We start from the raw sequence: 18,172 nt of genomic DNA on the forward strand, positions 1-18,172 counted from the left end.
ATCCACTGGGGTTGGCTCACTGCCCACACATGAGTTTCTAGAAGAAGCATTTAGTCCCAAAGGTGAGCTGTAAGGAATCAGATTATTTTTCCTATCTGTTCTCCTATTATACGAATGATACATGTTCATTGAAGAAGATTCTGAAAATGGAAACAAAAACATCTATAATTTAGCCATTCAGAACCACCATTAATATTTTAATGTATATTTTAGTGTCTATTTCTCTTGCTCTTATTTTTATGTACGTGCACAGAGACTTTCTTGAATAAAAATGGGATCACAGTAAAGAGCACCATAACTCCTTTTTTTCTAAATATTACAGACCTATTTCCATGTGAGCAAATACGTGAAAGAACACAGTTTTAATTGATGGCACAGTATTGTTTAATTAGACTCCTATCAATGAATTTTGGGCTACTTCTTTGTCCTTGATGGTAAACAGCACGATGTCCGCTATTGTAGTTAAATCTTTGCCCATGTCCATACTATAGGACTGATCTTTATGGTCATTCACTGGGTCATCTAGTGTAGTCCCGTGCCTTTAATTACACCCCAAATACTAACCCTCCAACATTTATGTGCATTTCAAGTCACTTTTCTTCACAGAGAGCTCTTCTGATGCCCTTCTTGTTGCCCAAACCTCGTTTCCTACCTACTTACCTCTTATATGTTTGTTTTTTCTTCAAGCCCAAAAACCTAGACATCACCCTCAAGTCTCCTTTTACCCCAGCATAGAGCCTCTCCCCACCCATCCATATGTAAGACATGTTGGTTCGTGCTCCGGATTGTCTTGAATCTACCTGTATCTTTCCATCACCTCCTAATCAAGCCATCTTCATCTCTCATTTGGACTAAACTTTGCTTGCTTGACCTTCTCCTACCTCTTCTCCATGTTGCAGCCAGAACAACCTCCCTCAGACATAAACCAGATCATGGCACTTCCTACTTTGAAGAGTTGCATGGCTCCCTATCTTCAACAGTGAAATTCAGGACTTCTTACCATGATCTACAGGCCTGCAGATCTGGTTCCTGCTTACCATGCTAGTATCTTCCTTCTAATTCTACCCCCTGATGACGAGACTCCAGGCACACTTATATTCTTTCTGTTCTTAAACATGCCTTTCCTACCTTGGGACTTTCATACCCACAGTGCAGCATCTGCCCGATGTAAGGGAGTAATGGAGGTGGGAGTAATGGAGCAATCAGTAAAGGAAATTTGTGAGTGGGACAGAGTCTTGTCAACTTGCTTTGTGGAGAGAATTCCAACACCTCCTTGGGGGATACAGGTCTTGGTGATTTTCTGTAGTATATTTATTTTTCTGTACAACAAATATAGAAGTTGCTGTACAAAGAATAAGAAAACTGCCTCAAATATGTATCAAGGATGTTTTAATGGGGATCAGGAGGTGAGTTAGAAAGAATGGGTTAATAGCTGGTTCTATGGTCTTTCCTCTAGCATTAGGGATATCTGAGGATTTGACTCCAGGTCTTTCCATTATGCAACGTAAATTCAAGGAATTGTTGGGATTGCGTGCTACTGATTAAATAGAATCTGGTGGAGAATTATGTACAGGTGCTTAGCTGTCTATGCATGTTGTCAAAATTGGTTGTTGAGTAATAAGTAATTGGCATTGGTGAGCTGTAGCTGCCTTGAAGAAGGAGGGAGTATTTACATCCCTGATGGGCATAAAGCTTGTCAGGGGGCTCGGAGCTAATGCCATCTGCACTCAATCTTGTCTCTTGGGTGCCCAGATGTCCCATATTCAGAATGACCATGCCTGGGAGTCACAGGACTTGTGCTGTGCCATTGCCGTGCATGCCAGGATATTGCATGCCCTCTATTCTTTAGTAAAGCTAAGTAAACTTGGTATTGGGCTGGGCCTATTGTGTCCTGTGAATTTGATTGTCTATCTGAACCCAAGTCCACTGTGGTTAGTAGAGTGGAGTGAACATTGCAGTTACCTTAACCGTGATATAATATATTTTCAGTTGTTTTATTCTTACTCATAGTATTTAATTCACAGCCATGAAAACACTTGATGGAAGGTAGGAAACACAAGGAATATTGATGTTGAAATAAATTTTTAAGAAGATAAGTAATTCCTCAAATTTGCCTCAAGATGGTCTTTTCAGATTTGTAAGTTGCATTTATCTGCTTCAGATCTTTATATAGCAGCTCAACATGTCTCTGTTCCGCAACCAGTGCGACAGAGAAAATGTGGCGAAAACCACTCCAATTTGGCTTTTTTACTTATTGAGAATAAATACTATGCACATCTGTAATGTGTTATTTGGAGAGAAATGCTTGCAAATAGCAGCCTAAAACTTCCTCTCTAAATTTGTCATTTAAAAAAAAAAAATCATGAAGGTTATAAAAAGAAGCCAGTTGATTTTATCTCAAGATACAAGATTTCTAAACATCTAATATATTGACTTCTATTTATCCCTAATCGAGACTACCTAAAGGCACTCGAAGCATTGAACATAAGTTATGACACATTTTGAAATAGCAAAAGCGATTTCATTCCAATCCCAGCTCAATTGTCATCTCTTCAGGGGCCTGCCTGAACTACTCTATCTAATGTCTTCCCCTGGCGCCTTCCTTTTGGGTATCTCCCACCCTATGTATCAGAGTTCTCCATCTTATTAGCCTGTTTAATTTTGTCCCCGACCATGTTCCCCTCTAGAGTGTAAGAGCCTTGTGGGCAGAGTCTGTGTGTCTTGTTAAAACCACTATGCCCTCCCAATGCCTAAGACCATTGTTTGGAACATAGTAGCCATTCAGTTTGAACGTATAATTTTCCCTCAGGTAAAAGGTAGTTATTTTTTTGACAATTGACAAAAATGGAGTATAGTATGCATGTTCCTGTAACATGGTATCTTGACAAATGCGCGATGCCAAGCATTTATATAGTCAGTTAGTATATACTATGCTTTGCAGTTAGAGACCACCGGCGATTCTGTTCTAATGATTTAAATATGTGTTGGATTTAAAAACTAAAGGTAACTGTGGAAACGTGCTGTTCAGATCTGCCAAGGGGAATGTAGTTGACTGACAGCCTCAGCTGCTGCTTCTCTGGATTCACCAAGGTGTTTGAACTGAAATTATGATTCTGCCGGGCTACTCCCAGCCAGGGACCATGCATGGTAGGCATCCTACAGGGATGTGAGCCTCTTCTAACTGACAGCTTTTGCTGGAGGACTCCCTCATCGGCTGGGTTTTAACTTTCTTATAAAAACATTGCAGTCTTAGACTCTTCCTTCCCAATCCTCCTTCCTTCCTTCTTTACTTCTGGGAGGTCCAGCCAGTGGGAGGCATTGGCAGATGATTGGAGAATGGTAGGAAGGGGAAAAACAGGGTCCTTCTCCTCCTCTCTCTGCGTCCTGTGGCATCTTCAGCAACATCCATCTGTGTGTCCTCCATGTCTCCATCTCCCTCCATGTAATATATCCTCTCCCCCTGTCATTCAGTCTTCTCCGGGCTGCCCACGATGGGCCTCTGGCCCCATCCAATGGCCACTGTCATCAAATAATTTCTATGGGCTTAGAGACTGACAAATATGCAAATTATCTCTGTTTTAGGAGAAAATTCAGAAAGAGATCCTAATTTCTATAAAGATTTAATAGATTTACAATAGATTATATAAATGATGCTCATCCTAGAAAAAGTATGTGGACTATTTTTCTCCGTATAAAATACTTCAATCCTATAGATTCAAGACTAAAGATGTATATTTTTTAAAAAGTTAAAACCTTGTAAGAAAATGTCAGAGAGTATAGGTGGGTAGGGTAATGGGAATGGTTGGTGACAGCATTACTTATCTATTGCCAGGTAACAACAAATTACTCTAACACTTAGCAGCTTAAAACACTGAACATGTATTATCTCAGGGACTTTCTAAGGATCAGGAATCTCAGAGTGGCTTAACTGGGTGTTTCTGATTCAGGGTCTCTTGTGAGATTATAGTCAAGTAGTCGGCAAGGGCCACTGTCATCTGAAGGCTCAACTGGGCCTGAGCTTCTGCTTCTAAGCTCCCTCGTGTGGTTTTTGGCGGGTTTCAGTTCCTTACTGTTATTGGCAGGAAGCCTCCACTTTTTCACCATGAAGATTCCTCCACAGAGCTGCTTAAATCGTGGTAGCTTGCTTGCTTCCCCCAGAGTGAGAGGTGTGTGTGTGTGTGTGTGTGTGTGTGTGTGTGTGTGTGAGAGAGAGAGAGAGAGAGAGAGAGAGAGAGAGAGAGAGAGAGGAATGCATGCACCCAAGATGGAGGCCTCAGCCTTTTTCTAACCTAATTTGAGAAGTGACATCTCATCACTTCTGCCATATTCTGTTCATTAGAAACAAATGACTAAATCCAGCCCACACTGGAGGGGAAGGGAATTAAATTTCACCTCTTAAAGGGAGGAATATCACAGAATTTGTGGGCCCATCTTTAATACCACAACAGTGACTAAGAGGGCAGTCTCAGAAGCTATAAAAGAAAAAAAATGATTATATGAAAGTATAAAACATTTTCAGGGCAAAATACTGTAAAAGTTAATAGATGAGAGACAGCTTGAGAAAATGTTTGTAGTACAGATAAGGGTAAATCTCTACAATACATACAGAGCTCATAAAATTTGACAAGAAATAGACAACCTACTAGACAAACATATGAAGGCTATTGAATCAGTAAGGACTTTTGTTTGACTGCTGGTGACAGACCCGCCTGTAGTGGCTTAAAGACACGAGGGCTGACTTGCTTTTATAATAGGTCCAGAGGGAGGAGATTGCTGGCAATGGTTCAGGGCTGAAGTGTCTTCATTTGCTTGGCCTTTCTCCTCTGGTGACAAACGGCTGCTAGAGCTTCAGACAAGACATGCATTCTCGGTCTCAGGTAGGAGGTAGCAGGAAAAGAACAAAAAAGGGTTTGTCATTGGTGTTAGCTAATGACTTTTATTTACATCCTACCCAAAAGCTACTAGAAACAAACAAGATTACCCACTGTATCCGAGAGAATGTTTTTTGGTCCCAATAAGAGAAGACCCAATGGAAAGAAAATTTTACAAAATGAGGAAAATTCTTTACACGCAAAGTTCCAGAATTAATTTAGTGGCCCAATATTATCAGCTATCCCGATACTTTCTTTTTACTTTTTTTCGGTTTTGCCTTCCATAGAGTATTTGCTGTTTGTTCCTAGACTGTTACCCTGTAGTTACAAGATGGTGCAGCTATACACATCACTATCTGCACAACAAAGGCTAGAAAAAAAAACCCAGTCTTCTGTACCCAAAGCAGTTATGATCAGAGGACTGAGTTACCATGATTGAATGATTGACTTGGACCAGAGAGTCTTAGCTGGTGGGCTAGTGTGAATAGTGGGTGACAGTTCTGAGACTTTGATCGTGTCAGTCCTTAGGGCAGCCTGAGTGGGACCGCCCAGGCTGGGTGCCTCCCAGGATAAATGCAAGCACTTGAAAGGTGTCATATGAAAAACATGCCCTATGTGGACCTTGATACAAAAAAAAAAAAAAAAAAAAAGGGAAGCAATGGCTAAGGGTAATTCACCCTTACACCCTGGAGTTAGACAGACGACCAAGGCACACTGGTCATCAGAAACCTGAACAACACCCTGGTTCTGTCAGCAAGGAGAAGGGGGAGGCAGCTGACTGTTTGCCACGATGATTAAAGAACTAGACTCTGATCAAATTAAAATTCTAATCAGCATCTCCAGAAACAAGACCATAGGGCTACTGCTTCAACTCTGTTGAGGAAAAAGACCCAGAGCTTTATAGCCAATAAAACTGCTCCGGGGGGGGGGGGGGGGCTGAGCAGGAAGCAGACGCTGAGGTGGAGACAGCACATGGGAGTTTGATTAGGAATAAACACCCACAGGGACGGAAGGCAGCAGGGTTAGGAAAAGAGAAGAGGTGGGTGGCCAAGACGCCCTGGCAAAGACTTCAGCTGACCCCAAGGGAAGCTCTGAGGTGGGATGGCCTTCAGAGTGGTCCCACATTACAAGGGACCTTTCTTCTCCCATATGGGCCAGTCCTTGGGTGCAGGGTGCCCCCAGGAAAGGGGTGCAGCCTTGGATGAGGCAGCTCTTTCTAGCTGAGGGTCATTTCTAGAGAAGACTGAAAGCTAAGATATGTCTGTCAGCAGTTCTCCTCGCTGTTTGGGGGAGTAGATTCTTCCATCTTGAGGGAGGGATCTGGGGTCATATCCCAGCATTCAGCAAAGAGATTAATATTTATTCAACAAACATTTATTCAGTACCTACTGTGTGCCAGGCACCATTCTAGGCAATTGCTGCATGTCGGTAAATGAAAGAAACAAATATCCCTGTCCTGGTGGAGCTCATGGGCAGACAAATTATAAATGCAACCAACAAGTAAGTTATATTGCTGGGTGTCCATCAGCATGCAGCCAAGAAAATCAAAACCACCCTAGAATTTGTACGGAAGAAGTTTCATACAAGGGAGTACCACAAGTATTGAAAGAGAAGGGGAGCCAAAAGGGATCTAAGGTACCCAGAGTTCGCAGGAGCAGGAAGCTGCTACCACCTCTAGGGCCAGCGGGTCAAAGCAAGGGCAGTTTTACTAGAACCTGGAAGTTGAGGCTGTTAGTACTGACTAGAGGCTCCATGGGGGCGGCCTGCAAGGCACTGGGTCACAGAGCAAGGGGCTACATGGAAGAAAATGGGGCCATGGAGAGGACATAGGAAGATGCTGTTGCAGGTGCCAGGAGAGAGAGAAGTACCCTCGTCTTTCCCTTCTTCCCATCTGTCAACCTTCTGCCAGTGTCTCCCATTGGCTGAAACTCCCAGAAGCCAGAGGGCAAGTGACCTGGGAACACAGTACCCTGTGTTACAGAGCAGGGCAGAAAAATGGTGGGGGTTGAGCTGAAGCAAACCACCACTGGGCAATATAGTATGTTTAGGAGGTGATAAGTTCATGCTTCATTTCTTACGGAAACCCAGAAATTGTAGAGCAAAATGAAGGGAACTGGGGGTTTGAGAGTGGAAGGAGGCAGTGAGCATTGGGGAGGCTGCACTGTTTGAGCAGAGAATTGAGGTGAGGAGTTGGCTAAATGATTTTCTGGGGGGAGAATACAGTGTTCCAGAGAGAAAAGAGCTAGAAGAAGGGCACAAGATGAGATGGTGTCTGCCTGCCTGCAACTGTTAGAGAACAGGGAGGAGGGTGGCCCGAGCGTCACAAATGACATGTGAGTGGCCCGGGGTGGGGTCTGAGAGGAATGGGAGCCCGGTCACGCCGGCATTTGAGAAATGTGATGTTTACTCTGAGTCAATCAGGAGCCATTGCATGGTTTTAATCAGAGAAGGGATATTAGAATACGTGGTTTAAACGCCGAGTGTTCCAAACATGTGGATTTAAAGCATACTACCCACAGACTGTCTCTGAAAAACTGCAGACTGTAACTCAGCAAGAAGAAAAATTAGTTCAGGAAGAAGCAGAGAGATGCGATGGTGAATAAAATCCAGAGCTCTCTAAATAAGTGCTAATAGAGGAAATGTTTTAAAAGAATGATCTGAAACTAGAATTCCGGACGATTTCAGCAAGGAGGGAGGGCAGGAGGTGGTAGGGGAGAGTAGGGAGATATAAAAGCACGTTATGCTTCTTGCCCTGTCTTGGAGGGAAGATACAGAGAGGGACCTTATTTAAGAAATATATGTGAATTAAATATTTGAAGCTTAAAATTAAAGGTTAAAAGTTTAAGGGTAAATTGCCAAAAGAATAAGTATAGAATATATAACTTTTCAACTAGTAGAAGAAAAAATGGGAACTCAGGAGGCTTAAGTCAACAAAAGGCAAGGACAAATGTGTAGGTGGTAGTTCTGGTATATGAAACAAAGAGCTTGGAAAAGGAAAAACAAAATTAGACAGCAGGAATATGTTAAACATAGTGTACCATTTGACCCAGCAATTCTACTCCTGGCTATCTACCCAAGAGAACTGAAAACGTGTCCATACAAAGCTGTACACAAATGTTTATAGCAGCATTATTCAGAAGAGCCAAAACGTGGAAACAACACAAATGTCCATAAATGAATGGATAAACAATATGTATATCCACACACGAGGTATTATTCAGCCATAGAAAGGAATAAAGTGTTTAAACATGCTACAGCATGGATGAAACTTGAAAATATGCCAAGTCAAAGAAGGCAGTCACAAAAGATCACATGTTACATGATTCCCTTTATATGAAATGTTCAGGAGAGGCAAATCTAGAGATACAGAAAGTAGGTTAGCAATTCCTTGCAGGGGGAGGTGGGGATGAAATGGAGGTAAAGGGTAGAACTACAGAGAGAAACTGGCAGAGACACAAGTGACAAAACAATCAATTTCTTGTGAGCTCTCTTGTTGCATCTTTTGCAGAGCCTGGCACAGTATTGGGCATTTTGCTAATTCATTTGTTAAGTGTTGAGGGACACTGGTGATGCAACAGTAAATGCAGTGGACCCAGGCCTGGCCTCACAAAGCCCGGGACATCCCCAGTCACTTGGGGGAGTGTTGACTGACTGAGAAGCCTGGGGAAACATGCTGCATTACAATGGGCCTCCCCTGAACAGGGTGTGGGGAATGACCTTGAGCAGAGAGAAAATCAGGCTTCCACTTTAATTATGCATTCAATGCTGGTGAAATGGAATTCATTATCTTTATTGTCTTTGGAAATGCTGCAGTGCACTTCCTATCTTTTGTTTCACATTCCTAGAGATACCAGCATTCTCACAGTTACTTGCAAAATGTTTAAAAACAAGGGCTGCAATGTAGTCAGTGGAGAGAGAAAGATGATTTTTCTGAGTTTGATTAGAACTGTACTTGGCCAATATGTGATATATATGAAGATCTGGCCAAAAGGACCTGAGCGAATGCCACCCTCTCTGTCCATCAGTTAGTAGAGAATACTGATGAGACCTGCTGCATTGATAACGAGGCCCTTTATGACATCTGCTTCCACACCCCCAAGCTGACCACACCAACTACAGGGAACTGAACCACCTCATCTCAGCCACCATGAGTGGTGTCACCACCTGCTTCTGCTTCCCTGGCCAGCTCAATGTTGACCTCCCCAAGCTTGCAGTCAACATGGTGCCCTTCCCACGCCTCCACTTCTTCATGTCTGGCTTTGCCCCTCTAACCAGCCGTGGAAGCCAGCAGTATCGGGCCCTCACTGTGCCCGAGCTCACCCAGCAGGTATTCAATGCCAAGAACATGATGGCCGCCTGTGACCCCTGCCATCGCTGCTACCTGACAGTGGCCGCCATCTTCTGTGGCCGCATGTCCATGAAGGAGGTGGATGAACAGATGCTCAATGTGCAGAACAAGAACAGCAGCTACTTCGTGGAGTGGATCCCCAACAACGTGAAGGTGGCCGTGTGCAACATCCCGCCCCGCGGGCTGAAGATGGCGGTCACCTTCATTGGCAACAGCACGGCCATCCAGGAGCTGTTCAAGCGCATCTAGGAGCAGTTCAGGGCCATGTTCCGGCGCAAGGCCTTCCTGCACTGATACACGGGTGAGGGCATGGACGAGATGGAGTTCACCGAGGCCAAGAGCAACATGAACGACCTGGTGACCGAGTACGAGCAGTACCAGGACGCCACCGCAGAAGACGAGGAGGATATCTGTGAGGAGGCCGAAGAGGAGGCCTAAGGCCAAGCCCTGTCTGTCACTCAGGCGTCTCAGTTCCTTCAGCCTCCTTCCTCAGCTGCCCCTTTACTCTCCCTCAGAATTTGCATTTTCTGCCCCCTTTTTCTTTGGGTGGGGAAGAGGGGTGGTTCTAGAACAGTGCCTGGTATATAATAGGCACTGAATTAATATTCATTGTTTATTGAATGTCTCCTCTCTCTTTCCACTCTGGGAAATCTAGATTCTTTTCATTCTGGGTTATCTTGCATTTCCTTTTGGTGTCCACTTTTCCCAATCTGTCCAGTTAATATTTTCCTCTCTGTTTTCAAGATAATTCTCTAAGAAGCTGGGTTTCATCGAGATCCTGTTTAGAACCATGTGCCAAAAACCCAGGTGGATGACCATCATTCTAAGCCCATGCGATAGCCAAGGGGAAAAAAACCACCCTAAGTAGCAGGGCAAGGAAACCACCCTAGGTCCCTACAGGAAGGGGTGGGGCTTCTCATTCTAGAGCAGTTGGGGAGTGGGATCCAGGCTATTGAAGTCCTAGTTTCCAGGTATTTCCCTGCTCCTCTCTCAGCTTTGGGGGAGTTGTTAACAGTAGTGTTACATCCATTTTCAGTCTCCCTCCAAGCTCCATCCTGAACTGTTTCCTTTGTAGGGGTCTGCCCTACTCTGTCAAGTGGGATCCTCCCCTCTTCCACTTTCCCTCCCTCTCACATGGGATCCCTTCCTTTCTCTGGTTGAGGAGAGGGTTAAGGGGAAAGGGACCAGCTTTGGTCCCTAAGCCTCCAGACAGGCCCTCCCCATCACCACCTTTTCTTATCTTGCCCCCCACCCCCCAAATACCTTGCTGTATGTGTGTGGAAAGGCATGTACTGCCACCTAAATGTTTGAGTCATTCCCCAGCGGAGAGGGGTGGGACACCATCTTCTGGCAACATCTCATCTCTTTTGCTATTGCCATTTTCCTCCTACCCCTGGTTTTGTCCTACCCTACACTTCAAATTTCTATTTTGTGTTGAACTTGCTTTTTCTCATATTGAAAAAAATGACATTGCCCTAAGAGCCAAAAATAAATGGGAATTGAAAAAAAAAAAAAAAAAAAAAGAGAGCAAATATATGAAAAAGCATTTTAGATGAAATCCAGTTAACAGATCGTTTTTTCATTACCTCTAGCCCAGAGTTTATAACTGGACCATGAAAATGAACCCTAGCCAAATACTCTTTCTTAGGGATTCTGCTGAGTGTTCATACAGAGATTTGTGTCTGTGTTCGGTTTGAGTGTTTCTGCTCCTTCTCCTGTGGACGGGAAGACTCCTACTGTAACCCGCTGAGGGGCACTTCAGCACTTGCCATATTCCATCCGACCCCACCTCTCTGGCCATGGCTGTCGGGACATTGAGTAAAGTGACCCAAGGCAAGTCCAACTCTACACTAGCCAATGACCCAAGTGGCCTAATTTGAAAGCATCAGTAAACCCAATTGGATTCCCCTTTGGGGAATGTGGAGTTAGGGGGCAGAGGCAAGAGGACGGTAGAAGGAGGAAGGAAGTGAGAAAATGCTGTCAAGTTGAACAGAGGCCGTGACAAGCCCCTGACATAGCAGAGTAGGAGGGCAGGAGGGGCAGGGAGGAAGGCTTAAAGGAGAGCAAGCCAGTGTCAGTCACCAACCTGAGCCAGTCTGGGTGGTTGGTGAATGTCAGGGGGTGTGTGTGTGACAATGTCATAATTAGCAGCCTCACTGTTTTCTATGTCTCAGACCAAATTTGACCAAGTGTACTGGCTGTGCTAACAGATGTCTCCCAGCCTGTCTGGAGTGGGCAGAAGTTGCTCTCTCTCTTGCTGTCCTCTGGCAGGTCTACCAGCACTTGCATGAACGTAACCCTCCCAAGCAGATGGGACATCCTAAGGTTGGGAGGGGGCAGTAGCCATCTTAAAACAGAGAAACCCTAGAGGAAAGACTAGACACAGAGATGGTGCTGGTGACACAGGCTGTGTGCTTTCTGATTTTTAATGCCATTTTCATGGTGGAAGATTCTCTTAGATTCCTCCTAATCCTTTCCATTGTAAACATCGCTGATGCCACCAACCAAAACCACTTCTAATGGTAATAAACCAATCCTAAAGTGTTGATACAGATGGGGATGGACTTAGTTACATGCACATCACAATGGTCGTGCTGAGGCTGAGGTACTGCAAAGTCAACCCCACAAAGTGCCATAATCTCGGCCTGGGGGGTCGCTCTGTGTTGCATATGTGTGTGGTCGGGCAGAACCTGAAAAGCTGCTTCATGCTGTGTGGTTGCCTCACTCAGTATCTCCCTGAGTTGAGTGTTAGGGAGATGGCGTGTACATTTGCATGGGGTAAATATCTTTTGGGAGCAAGGAGTGCAAGACCCTTCTCTTTTCTCTTTGCGATTCCATTTTCTTGTGTGCATTTGCTGACTCCCACACCCACATGCACTAATGTTCAAACTATCTTAGATTGTGTAGTTTTATGCAGATAAGGTGCATCTGTGTTTAATGGCCATCTATTGTGCTGCGTTCAACTTAGCCTTGTTGAGGACCTACTTGGGACCAGACTGTGCCATAAAGGTGAATCTAAGGCATAAAGGAAAGGCAGTCAGTTACTTGTTTTATTCCTGGTGGTGTGTGTCTTCCCGTCTCTAAAACAAGGAGTACAGTAGTGCCTGATCTTCCCGAATTAAAAACTGTGGTGTAAGTAGGTGTTTCCTCAGCACCCAAAATGACAAAATATCACCCAGTGTATTTATTTTGTTTTGTACTGGGCTGGAAGTCCCCACAGTAGAATTTGTCATTGCCGACACCTCTGTGCAAACAGACATGTAACCACAGGACATTAGAACATGATGTTGGGTTGCTGTGCCCCATCCGCTTGGCTTCGTCATTGCAGAGGAGAAGCAGAGTTCAGAGGACATGTGTAGTAATGGGTGGCAGACAAGTTCCCCTGTGATTCGTGGATTGTTGTCACCAGAGCCAGAGGCTACTGCACTAGGGATCCAGAATTCATTTATTCATCAAATATGAGTGCCTCTGAGGTGTCAGGTACAGTTCTAGGCTCAGTGTACAGCAGTGAACAAGACGGACAAATTATGTACCATCATGGAGTCTTCCTACCGGAAGACAACAAACGTATAACCAGACATGGAGTATGACATGTGGGCCCAACGTATGTCTCCTCTGCTGAGAACAAAGAGCCTTGGTATCCTCAGCTCTGTGCTCTGAGGGCCTGACACCCACTCGGGGTGTTCCTGAGAGGGGTCAGTCCCGTAGCCACATCTCCAGAGATGTCTTTTGGAGAGTTCAGGGCTGCTGAGGCCCCCGAACTTTGGGTGTGGACTCAGCTGGGCTTTGTCTGGGTTATTTCCCAGGGGAGACATTTCCTTCCTCTCTGAACCTGGACCAAGGCAGGCAGCCTTTAGCCCAGCCCTCTCCAGGGACAGCTGGTTATCCCAGGGGTGTGGGTGTCTCAGTCAGGGGCTGAGAAGCTCTGCTCTTCCATTTGCCAGCTCTTCTGTCAAGTCAAGGGCTTCCCATCCATTTCAGTCTTTCCCAACTGCCTTCAGCCATGCCATTTCTATGACCAATAAACATAAATGAAAGGTCATATGCTCTTTGTTGAAAACAGATGGGTACGTGATCAGTGGGGAAAAGAAGAAAACACAACAGACTCAGGAAATGAAAATAAGTTGTGGGGAGTGACGTGACCCGCGCTTGCATCAAGGTGACCTGAGCTGGAAGTCTGAGAGCTTTTGTGCCTGCGTCTGTGTGAGGCTGCCAGGCAGAAGAGCACTCGGTCTCCTTCCTCAGGCACATGAAGGGATTTCCATGCTTTCCTGCTGGAGAGTGTAAAGCTCTCTGCACCCACAACGTAGTAAGTGATTGGAGAATGGCTCCAGCATGTCATTGGGTGAATTGCCGGACTTAAAGATGTTTCGAAACTGCCTTTTGAAAAGGAGAAAACAGGGTTCATTATTCCAGCAAATTGGGAGTCACCATTGCCTTCATCCCCAACTTCTCAGCTGCGGGTTATTTTGTAGCTTGTACTGTGTGTCCCCTCCCTATGGCTGCAACCAACCTGGTTTGTCCTCAGCTGCAAGTGTGCTGAGATCCATGGAGTTAAGCCAATTGTGCAGTAACACGCTCCACTCTGGATGGACGTTAGCTGACAGGTGTGATGAAGGAGGCTCACTTGAGAAGAAAGAATTCCATTTTCTTTCCTTGAGGCAACTTAGGGTTTGTGCAAATCGGAGGCAGATAAGACCCTCAGTTCTACATGAAAATCATTAGACTCCAAGGCAGGTGGCATAGTTGATACTGAATGAGAACTGTGGAAAAAAAAAATTTAAGTACACAAACCTATTTGAAAAAATGATGCTGAAGTGCTTTTTTCCCCTTTTTCTAATTTTGAAGGAGAACTATATTCCAAGACATTATGTACTTTCAGAAATTCCCATTTGGGACTTCAATGTAGATAAAGACAAGTTGGCTGGAAATGAATGCTCTTTGAACATTGATGGAAACATTTATTCCCATCCTACACATTTTAGATAATTAAGTAGCAATAACATAAATTATCCACCTCATTGATAATGTTCAACCTTGACAGTGCTCAGTGCTGCTGCCTTTCATAAATGCCTCCGAAAATATCAGAAAACGTCATGACTTCTCATCTACAGGAAAATCAAAATGCCAGGCCAGCATTTCATTGCTTCTCTGAATTACAAATTGTCTTTGACCCCAGCCACGTGTGCAATGAAGCCCCACTCTGCAGTATAATTAGTGAAAGCCAGTCAACTTGTTCTGTGTTATTCTGGTTCACTCCAAAGAGAATTTAAGCCAAATGTTGAAAATTACAAAGGGAAAGATCAGTTTGTTTATTGGCGGCCACTTCTACGGCCCGATTATTCCCTATGCAGACTTCTGTAGGACGATGGAGAGAGAGAAGATGGGTAGTCATTTAATCAGATCAACTGGGTGGGTAGTAGTATTTCCATTTTATGATGAGAAGGTAGTTTCTGAGAGGTTAAATATCTTGCCTAAATCACTCAGCAATTAACTACCAAAGGCGGGATTCAAACCCAGATCTTTCTGACAAAACCCCACGATGTTTTCACTCCATACTTGTACTGCCTGACTGTAGTCCACACCCAACTGTATGCGCACTTTTGTACTTCAAAGCAACAATGTAGGTTTTGATTTCCTGGGAGTTGTGGTTTAACTGAGCAAATGACAAACTTGGCGATCTTTAGCTTAGCTCAGTTAACTAAAAAGTACTACCTGAAGCGGGAAATGCACATTAACTAGACATTATGGAATGGAGATGAAAATCCTCCAAATTGTAAATCATGTTTTTAAGCATGTTTTGAAGGAATCGTTATGGATCTCTGGGAAGGCCTCATGTTTTGAGGCAAGGCTGGTCCAAAGAGAACCTGCATGTTGCTTCCAACAGTTGGGATGAGAAAGCTCATTGTTGGCCGATAGGGTGAATCCAGTAGCTATAGCAGATGCTGGGGCTGTCAGCCTAACATCCACCCCGTCACCGCCCACATACTCTTCCTGTGTTCCCAAATACCTCCTAATGTTCATATGTTCTGGATTTCGGAGAAGGCTGACCCACCTTGTCCCCAAGGGTGGGTTTGGTTGGTGTAGTCAGAGAATTCCTCTTCCCTTGCCAGTAATTGGATTAGGTCAGGATAGGATGACACCACAAATATGAGAAATAGGTAACTGGGGTCCTTCTTGGGAGGTAACCTCATTTTTCAGTTGCAAGCAAGAGTCAGAACCCCTTCTGCCTCTGGCCATTTGCCTCCATGCGATTCCTGGAATGGCCATAGCAACTGCCAGATAAGAATCAGAGTTCGATTGAATGAGTTAGAGACTGAAAAGGGAGACGATGGCCCTGTCATCTTTGAGCCTACCCGAGAGCTGCCACGCTCATTTGGGATTCTTTTATGTGAGATAGTTTCCTTGTAGTTGAAGCCGTTGGGTTGGTTTTCTGTCACTTACAGCTTCAGGTGTTCTACTTGGGAGGGCAGGTGAGGATGAATCCATGGTATTTTGGGAGGGTCCTGGGGTAACCTCAAAGCTTTAAAATGCAGAGGTTCCAATCCAGCTGAGGAATACTCCCGACAAAACTAGTACGTTCCACAGCTGATTTCCAGAAGGTCAGTTCGGTGCTGTTGTCTTTGATGTTTCTAAAAGTACCTTCAGTTCTGAGAGAACATTGTCTTCTGAGCACTCTCCATTTACTGGTGGTTTGTGTTTTCTGACTGCACAAGTTTTCCATGTTCCTGGTAGGGAACAACACAAAGGATGCAGAAAAAATTTACTTGTAATCTTAGCTTTCAACTATTTTCATATATATGCAGGGTTTGTGTGTATATTTCTACTTCATTTTTCCTCATTCAAAAATATGCTCATCACATTGTATATGTGGTTTGATATCCTATCAAACTCAAAACTGTAACATTAGTTTAGTTTCCAGATATCATTAAATATATTTTAAAACTTTCTTAATTATTGCACATTAATTTATTACATGAATATGTAATACATTATAAAGTGGTTATATTTTATGTGAAGGATGCATTCATGGCAATCTTGCATAATTCAGGCTTTGAATAATTCAGAACTCTCTTTTTCATAAGCAGGAATACTCAAGTGGTTTTTCTCTGTATTAATAAGAAACACCACTGATAGCTCACCAGCTTTGGACCATGACTCTTGAAGCACTTAAAATTTGGAGGTGACTTACATTATTTCAAAATATGTCAGCAAATGTTGGAACACTGATTACGTGCTGCCCACATGTCTAGGCTTTTGGGAATCTCTGAATAGGAGTTAACATTCTAGCTGGAGACAAATAGTAAACGTCAGATTGACCGACTTATGCTTATTACATCTGAAGGTGATAAGAGGTATGGGAAAAAAGAAAAAGCTGGGGCAGTGCAGGGGAGATGAAAGTGCCAGCCTCTGAGCTGTGGCGTGGTGTCGGGACGGGCTGCACCTGCCGAGTATTGAGAGAGCCTGGTTAGCCTTTCCGATGAGCAAAATGTTTTGCTTTCTGACTGATGAAGCCATGGATTTGTGGGGATTCATTTATCATAATGGTTTGATAAACTGTTATCAAAAATCCTGGCAAGAAAGGTGCTCCCTAGATGTCTCCTTAATCAGGATAGATTCTGTCTGTCCAAAGAAATCATATCCTTACCACTCCGAAAGCACCAAGTCTCACAAAATGAGTTAATGAGGGAATGGCTTCATTGTCTGACCCTCTCCCATCTAGCACTTTGCTGATTAGGGTCCCGCAAATTGAAGAACATTACTGCCGAAGGGCTCTAAGAGGTATTTATGCTCTGACCAAACTGAAGTGTGAAGAAGTGGAATGATTTGTCTGAAACCCATGGACACCTTCCTCCTCTTTGCAGGTTCCTCCTGTACCCAACCTCTAAATATGTACAGTCTTCAGGGCTCCGTCCTGGGTCCCCTGGCCTCCACCTTCTCTCGTTCCTGGATTCTAATGCTATCTAATTGCTGACTGTTCCCAAATTTTATCTCCACCTGTGACTTCTTCTCTGAGGCTTGGTCCTCAAATCTCTAACTATCCATGCAACATTTCCACTTAGATGTCAACAAGCAGAACTGTTGATTTTTCTCCCCTCAACCTTCTCCTCCCTCAGATTTTGCAATCTCAACAAATGTCTTCACTCTCCACCTACTTCCTATACCCAGAATCAGTTGTCCTTCTACAATCCTTTTGTTAAGAAGCAGGGAAATTTGAAAAAATATTTATAAGGTATGTAGATTGGAAATGAAGAAATAAAGCTGTTCCTATTTTCAGATGACACGTTTTTATATGTAAAGATTCCCAAGGTATCTATAAAACTGCCAGAACTAAGTGATTTCAGCAAGGCTGCAGGGTACAAGAGAAACATTCAAAAATTAATAGCATTTCTATATACTAACAGCAAACATGTGGAAACTAAAATTAAAAACAATGCCATTTATAATCATAATCACTCCAAAGAAAATGAAACACTTAGGTATTAATCTGACAAAATGTATAGAATCTACATGCTGAAAATTTACAAAATGTGGATGCAAGAAATCAGAGAAGGTGTAAATAAATGGCAAGACGTACTGTGTTCATGGGTTGGAAAACTCAATATAGTAAAGAAAGCAGTTCTGCCCAAATTGATTTATAGGTTTAATGCAATTCCTATCAAATTCCCGGCAAGGTATTTTTTTTTTTTTTTTAAGTCATATAGAAAAACTTACCTGAAAATTTTACATGGACTGACAAAGGAACTAGAATAGCTAAGACAACAATGACAAAGAAGAATAAAGTGGGAAGAATCCGTCTCCCTGAGTTCAAGACTTATTATATAGCTACAGTAGTCAAGATAGTGTGGTATTACAAAGGGATAGATACACAGATCAATGGAACAGTATTGAACACAGAAAGAGACCCACAAAAATATGTGCAACTGATTTTTGACAAAGGTGCAAAGGCAAT

General features: G+C 43.6%; 1 pseudogene; it reads left to right on the forward strand.

Moving 5' to 3' along the window:
• LOC109443415 (tubulin beta chain) overlaps positions 1-9,657 on the forward strand; it is a 29,685-nt pseudogene extending 20,028 nt beyond the window's left edge.
• The last annotated feature ends 8,515 nt before the right edge of the window (positions 9,658-18,172 follow it).

Source organism: Rhinolophus sinicus, linkage group LG10, assembly GCF_036562045.2.
Source record: "Rhinolophus sinicus isolate RSC01 linkage group LG10, ASM3656204v1, whole genome shotgun sequence".
Lineage (NCBI taxonomy): Eukaryota > Metazoa > Chordata > Mammalia > Chiroptera > Rhinolophidae > Rhinolophus > Rhinolophus sinicus.